The sequence below is a fragment of the Rhinopithecus bieti genome, unplaced genomic scaffold, assembly GCF_001698545.2.
Source record: "Rhinopithecus bieti isolate Rb0 unplaced genomic scaffold, ASM169854v2 scaffold_3947, whole genome shotgun sequence".
Taxonomy (NCBI): domain Eukaryota; kingdom Metazoa; phylum Chordata; class Mammalia; order Primates; family Cercopithecidae; genus Rhinopithecus; species Rhinopithecus bieti.
The window spans coordinates 444,057-451,237 of NW_016804220.1; the positions used below are offsets into that span (position 1 = coordinate 444,057).

At 43.4% G+C, this 7,181-nt stretch overlaps 1 pseudogene; it reads right to left on the bottom strand.

The window, feature by feature from the left end:
* Positions 1-5,953: 5,953 nt before the first annotated feature.
* On the bottom strand, positions 5,954-6,606 carry LOC108526502 (cell division control protein 42 homolog pseudogene; annotated as a pseudogene).
* Positions 6,607-7,181: the final 575 nt, after the last annotated feature.

Here is a 7,181-nt window from a genome sequence, read left to right on the forward strand (position 1 = left end):
AAGTGGCCTGAGGAGCCATGCCCAGGACAGAACCTGGGTTGGAGGACATAGGATGCAAAGACAACCTTTGTGGGTTTGGAAGGCCAAGGCTGAGGAAGTACCCAGAGCCCACTCTGTACGCGTGTGTGTGAGTGTGTTGGGACATCCGCTCTCAGCAGGGTGGGTGTGTTTGTGTGTGTCACTAGTGGTCTGTGTATGACAAACATGTGCTCTCTGTGTGTGTGTGTGTCTGTCTGTCTGTATTTGGGGGATAGTGAGTGTGATTGTGTAGTGTATTGAGGCAACCCATGCCCACAGTGATGTGTGATTTGTCTGTTTGCACGTGCACGTGGTGTGAGTAGCTGTATGGTAAGTGTCCTCTGTGGTGTGTGCATGTGCACATGCATGTGTTTGTGTGTGTGGCAGGGTGGATGTGTGACTGATGGTGTGTATGGTCTGTGTGGAGAGGAGCATGTGAACTAAGCATGTGAGTATGTGTGTGGGGTGTATGGTTGTGTGGTGCATTGGGGGAATGTGCATCATCAGTGGTGTGCTGTTTGCATTTATGTGTCAATGTGTATGGGGTGTGTAAAGGGTGACCATTCTCTTGTGGGCCCCTGCCTTTCCACATCGTGCAGTATACACACACCCAGGTGCAGCTCTGTGAGCCTTGAGGGTGGTGCATCAGCATAAATCAAGTTTCATTGCAGCAGGAAGAAGGAAGACTGGGCCAGGTGCGGTGGCTCACACCTGTAATCCCAGCACTTTCGAAGGACGAGGTGGGTGTATCACTTGAGGTCAGGAGTTGAGACCAGCCTGGCCAATGTGCCGAAACCCCAACTCTACTAAAAATACAAAAGTAGGGCATGGCAGCACGTGCCTGTAATCCCAGCTACTTGGGAGGCTGAGGCGGGAGAATCACTTGAACCTGGGAGGCGGAGAGTGCAGTGAGCCGAGATCGCGTCATTGCATTCCAGCCCAGGTGTCAGAGTGAGACCCTGTCTCCAAAAAAAGAGAAAAAAAGAAAGAAGACTAAATATGAATTAACAGGAGTTAGGAAAGTTTTCCTGGAAAGAAGGACCTCCAATCTATGCCTGTGCTCTATTTGGCTGGGATTTCAACAAGCAAAGGTAAGTGTTCTGTTTGGGAGATAGAGGGAGAGGTAAACTTATCATATAGGACCTTGCAAATGACCAAAGAGCATGGCAGGTGATCCTGGGAGGGTGACTGACAGGGAGCAGGGGCATCACAAGAGAGCTGAGGTGTCAGGCCCAGAGCACCATATCCAAGAGCCAGGGTTTGCTTCTGTGCACAGGGAAGAGTCAGTGAGCATTCTCGGGCTTGGGAGTGACAGGTTCCGGCCTGGCCACTGCCAAATAGATATTGAAGCTGGGGTCAGTGGCTCACACCTGTAATCTCAACACTTTGGGAGGCTGAGGTGAGCGGATCACCTGAGGTCATGAGTTCAAGACCAGCCTGGTCAACGTATAGTGAAACCCTTATCTTTACAAAAATAAAAAAATTAGCCGGGTGTGGTGATATGCGCCTGTAGTCCCAGTTACTCAGGAGGCTGAGGCAGGAGAATTGCTTGAACCTGGGAGGGGGAGGTTGCAGTGAGCCGAGATTGAGCCATTGCACTCCAGCCTGGGCAACAGAGTGAGACTGTCTCAAAAACATAAAAGGTTGGATGCAGTGGCTCACGTCTGTAATCCCAGCACTTTGGGAGGCCGAGGCGGGTGGATCACAAGGTCAGGAGTTCGAGACCAGCCTGGCCAACATGGAGAAACCCTGAATTTACTAAAACATACACAAAAATTAGTGTGGCAGCATGCGCCTGTAATCCAAGCTACTTGGGAGGAGAATCACTTGAACCCAGGAGGCAGAGGTTGCAGTGAGCTGAGACTGCACCACTGCACTTCAGCCTGGGCGACAGAGTGAGACTTAGTCTCTCAAAACCAAAGAAAAAAAGAAACAAAAATAAACATTTGGGGGAAAGGGTGACATTCTTCAAAATAGACCATATGTTGTGTCATAAAACACACAATACATTTTTAAAATATTGAATTATATAAAGTATCTTTTATGATCACAATGGAGTGATGCCAGATATCAATAAGCATAAGAAAACTGAAAAATTTGCAAACATATGCAATTAAAACATTAAAACAATTAAAAACAAAACACTGTTTTTTTTGGTAGCAGAGGACAGGGTCTTGCTCTGTCACCCAGGCTGGAGCGCAGTGGCACGATCATGGCCAACTGAAGCTTCAACCTCCTGGGCTCAAGCTATTCTCCCATCTCAGCCTCCTGAATAGCTGGGTCTACAGGCATATATCACCACACCGAGCTAATTTTTTATTTTTTGTAGAGATGCAGTCTCACTGTGTTGCCCAGACTGGTCAAACTCCTGGGCTCGAGCAATCCTCCCACCTCAGCCTCTCAAAGTGCTGGGATTACAGGTTTGAGCCACCATGCCCAGCCTGTTATGATGTTTTTATTTGGCTTTAATATTTGGATAATACTGACCTCACAGAATGAGTTAGGAATTGTTTTTTCCTCTTTCCCTTTTGGAAGAGTGTGAGAAGGATTGCTGTTAATTCTTTTTGAAATGTTTGGTAGAATTCACCAGTGAAGCCATTTTTCATGGACTTGACTTTGTTGGAAGGTTTTTAATGCCCTGTTTTACTACTGCTATTCAATATTCTACTAGAAGTTTCAACAAGAACAATTAGACAATTAAAAAAATGAAAAGTATCAAAATTGGAGAGGAAGTAGTCAAACTATATTTATTTGCAGATGAGAATACATACCCCAAATATATAGCAAATCCAAAAGAATCCATGAAAATGCTACTAGAGCTAATAAATGAATTCAGCAAAGTTGCAGGATGCAAGATTAACATATGCACAAAAATCCATTATGTTTCCATACAATTGAAATAAATAAACAAAAAAGTTAAGAAAGTAATTCCATTTGCAATAACATCTAAAAATACAGGCAGGGAGCAGTGGCTCACCCCTGTAATCCCAGCACTTTGCGAGGCCGAAGAAGGCGGATCACCTGAGGTCAGGAGTTCAAGACCAGCCTGGCCAAAATAGTGAAACCCCATCTCCACTAAAAATACAAAAATTAGCCGGGGATGGTGGCGCGCGCTTGTAGTCCCAGCTACTTGAGAGGGTGAGGCAGGAGAATCGCCTGAACCTGGAAGGCAGAGGTTGCAGTGAGCTAAGATTGTGCCACTGCACTCCAGCCTGGGAGACAGAGTGAGACTCTATCACAAAAAAATAAAAATAAAAAACAAAATAAAATAAAATACATAGGATAAATTTGAGGTGAATGGCTTATACACTAAAAAGAACACAGTGTGGCTAAAATAAATTAAAGAAGAGCTAAACAGAAAGACATCTGGTCATGGGTAGGAAGACTCAGTATTGTTAACATGTCAAGATTACTCAAAGTGATCTGTAGAGTCAACATAATTCCAGTCAATATCCCAACAGCCTTTTATGAGAAATAAGTAAGACAATGCCTACATCCATATGGAATAATTATAAAGGGCTCCAAATAGCTAAAAGCTTGTAAAGAATTACAAAGTCAGAGGAATCACACTTCCCAATTCCAAAGCTTGCTTTTTTTTCTTTTTTAAAGGGTTTTTGTTTAATACACCTGAAAACAATGTATATACAAAGAATTGAGACACGAGAAAGCATTAGTTCAACAGTAATGAATCTATAAGAATTAGGATTGGGAAGGTGGAAAAGATTACTTCAATGTTTTTAAAAATTAGAAACTGCAACCAAAACAAACTAATAAAATCCCTATTAACACTTATGAAGAGTCTTCATAAGACTCTTTCTGGCTGGGCATGGTGGCTCACACCTGTAATCCCAGCAGTTTGGGAGGCCGATGCGGGTGGATCACCTGAGGTCAGGAGTTTGAGACCATCCTGACCAACATGGAGAAACCCCATCTCTACTAAAAATACAAAATTAACCAGGTGTGGTGGCACATACCTGTAATCCCAGCTACTCGGGAGAATAAGGCAGGAGAATTGCTTGAACCCAGGAGGCAGAGGTTGCGGTGAGCTGAGAGCCATTGCACTCCAGCCTGGGCAACAAGAGCGAAACCCCGTCTCAAAAAAAAGAAGAAGAAAAAAAAAAAAAGACCGGGCTTGGTGGCTCACGCCTGTAATCCCAGCACTTTGGGAGGCCAAGGTGGGCAGATCACGAGGTCAGGAGATCGAGACCATCCTGGTTAACACAGTGAAACCGCTTCTCTACTAAAAATACAAAAAATTAGCCGGGTGTGGTGGCGGGCACCTGTAGTCCCAGCTACTCAGAAGGCTGAGGCAGGAGAATAGTATGAACCCAGGAGGTGGAGCTTGCAGTGAACCGAGATCAGGCCACTGCACTCCAGCCTGGGTGATAGTGCGAGACTCCGTGTCAAAAAAAAAAAAAAAAAAAAAAAGTCTGCATGATTTTTATTAAACTAGAGAGCCTTACCTGGCTGCTTTAGGGTTCCTCATATGCAAAACAGAAATAAGGGGATTCCCCTGACTGGTCCCCATGTTGTTAAGTGTTCTCCACATCCCCACCCTACCTCCAACTTTTTAATGAAGCAGACCTCCATACTTCTAACTTGAGAGGATGTGAATCATTCTACAGATGTCTGTCTTATAGCACCACCCACCCCTCATATTTCCTCTACATACCAGTTCTTCAGCTGCATTCTAGGAACACCATATACTACTGAGTTGCAAATCTATGCTAAACATATAAGACAATGACTGACAGGGAAAAAGTTTTTCATTACAAACTCAATTCATTTGATTCATTTGGTGTATTTCAAAGGTGCAGTACTTTTCTTCATTTACCAGTGAAAGAAGTTAGAAATTAACTTCCCCAAAAAATCAGCAAATGGCAAACAAATGTCCTTGAAAGTCATGTCACCTACAGTGCATCCTAGAAAAGAGAAGGGGCAAGACAGGCTCCACCCACTTTCATGAGTTTCATCCAATACTGAACCTACTCGAGGGTGGAGAGAAAAGGCAACTTTCAAAAAGGAGCATGTTGCTAAATGAGGCATTTACTATACTCCTTCCTAAGAGCACCAGATGAGGAGCATGGTTTCTCAACTAGATCTAGGAAGTGGAATGTGGAATCATTCTGTCCTCCTCCCTTTAAGGGCTATCCACTGGTTAATGAATTAAAAAAACAGTACTGAAAAACAAACCCCACACACACTCCCCACAAAGAAGAGGAGAAAAAAAACAACACTAAGATGTCCCAGATTACTCTCCAGAGTGGAAACAGGGAGCAGCTTCAACAATTGCAGTTAGTTTATTACAAATTATTTTAACAAAGTTCATCCAAGGCATGCTTGCTTTTTTTTTTTTTTTTTTTTTTTTTTTTTTTGGAATCCCTGTCACCCAGGGTGGAGTGCAATGGTGCAACCTCGGCTCACTACAACCTCCCCCTCCCGGGTTCAAGTGAGTCTCCTACCTCAGCCTCCCAATTAGCTGGGACTACAGGCACGTGCCACCATGCCCAGCTAATTTTTTGTATTTTTACTAGAGACAGGGTTTCACCGTGTTAGCCAGGATGGTCTCGACCTCCTGACCTCATGATCTGCCCACTTCAGCCTCCCAAAGTGCTGGCATTACAGGCGTAAGCCACTGTGCTCAGCCCATGCCTTGCTTTTAAACAACAACAAAAAAAATTTTTTGAAACAAAGCAAAAACTAGTACTAATCACTTTTCTGACAATACACAGTTACTCAAAATTAACTAGTCCTGGGAGGGGGAAGGGCCATGCCTATGGGCCTTGTCTCACATGAGTGAGTGCATGTGGGTAGGTGCACGGCATTTGTCATTATTCCAAAAATGAATTTTAATTTTTAATCTTTAGTTTGATTTAAACACTGCTTTTAGTATGATGCTGACACCAGTTGTGCAGAAAGGGCTCTGGAGAGATGTTCATAGCAGCACACATCTGTAGCTCTTCTTCAATTCTGGAGGCTCCAGGGCAGCCAATATTGCTTTGTCAAAGACATTCTTTAGGCCTTTCTGTGTGAGTGCGGAACACTCCACATACCTTACAGCCTTCAGGTCATGGGCCAGTTTTGCAGCAGTCTCTGGAGTGATAGGCTTCTGTTTGTTCTTGGAAAGGTTCTCAATAATAGAGGGGTCATCTCTGAGATTAGTTTGGGTCCCAGCAAGCAAGAAAGGAGGCTTTGGACAGTGGTGAGTTATCTCAGGCACCCACTTTTCTTTCACATTTTCAAATGAAGGTGGAGAGACCACTGAAAAACAGACTAGAAATACATCTGTCTGTGGATAACTCAGTAGTAGTAATCTGTCATAATCCTCTTGCCCTGCAGTATCAAAAAGCCCAAGAGTATATGGTTCTCCACCAATCATAACTGACTGCATAATTGTCAAAAACAGTTGGTACATATTCTGATGGAAATTTATTTGTTGTGTAGGATATCAGGAGACATGTTTTACTAACAGCACCATCGCCCACAACAACACACTTAATTGTCTGCATTGCTGAAATAGTTTTGTATCCACTTTAAATATTTCAAATCTGATGTTGACCTCAGCTTCTCCACCGGGGTGTCGGCAGCACTCCCCAGTTTCAAAGCTTTCTACAAAGCTACAGTAATCAAAACTGTGTGGCAGTGGCATATCGAAGGACAATATCAAGAATATCAAAAAAGTGAAAAGACAACTTACAGAATGGGTGAAAATATTTTCAAATTGTATATGTGATAAAGGTATGATATCCAAAATACATAAATAACTCCTACAACTCAACAGCAAAAAGGAAAAATAACTAAAATGAATGAAGGACTTGAATAGACATTTTTCCAAAGAAAATATACAAACAGGAAATAAGATGCAAAGTTACCACTTTATACTTACTAGGATGGCTACTGAAAAACCAAAAACAGAATATAAGTTTTGGCAAGGTGGTGAAACTGGAACACATACATTGCTGGTGGGGGTTGTGGCTGCTCTGAAAAACAGTGTGGCCATTCCTCAAAAGGCAAACAGGCCAGGTGCAGTGGTTCAAACCTGTCATCCCAGCATTTTGGGAGGCTGAGGTGGGAGGACTGCTTGAGACCAGGAGTTTGAGACCAGCCTGGGCAATGTAGTGACACCCTCATCTCTATAGAAAATACAAAAATTAGCCGGGCAT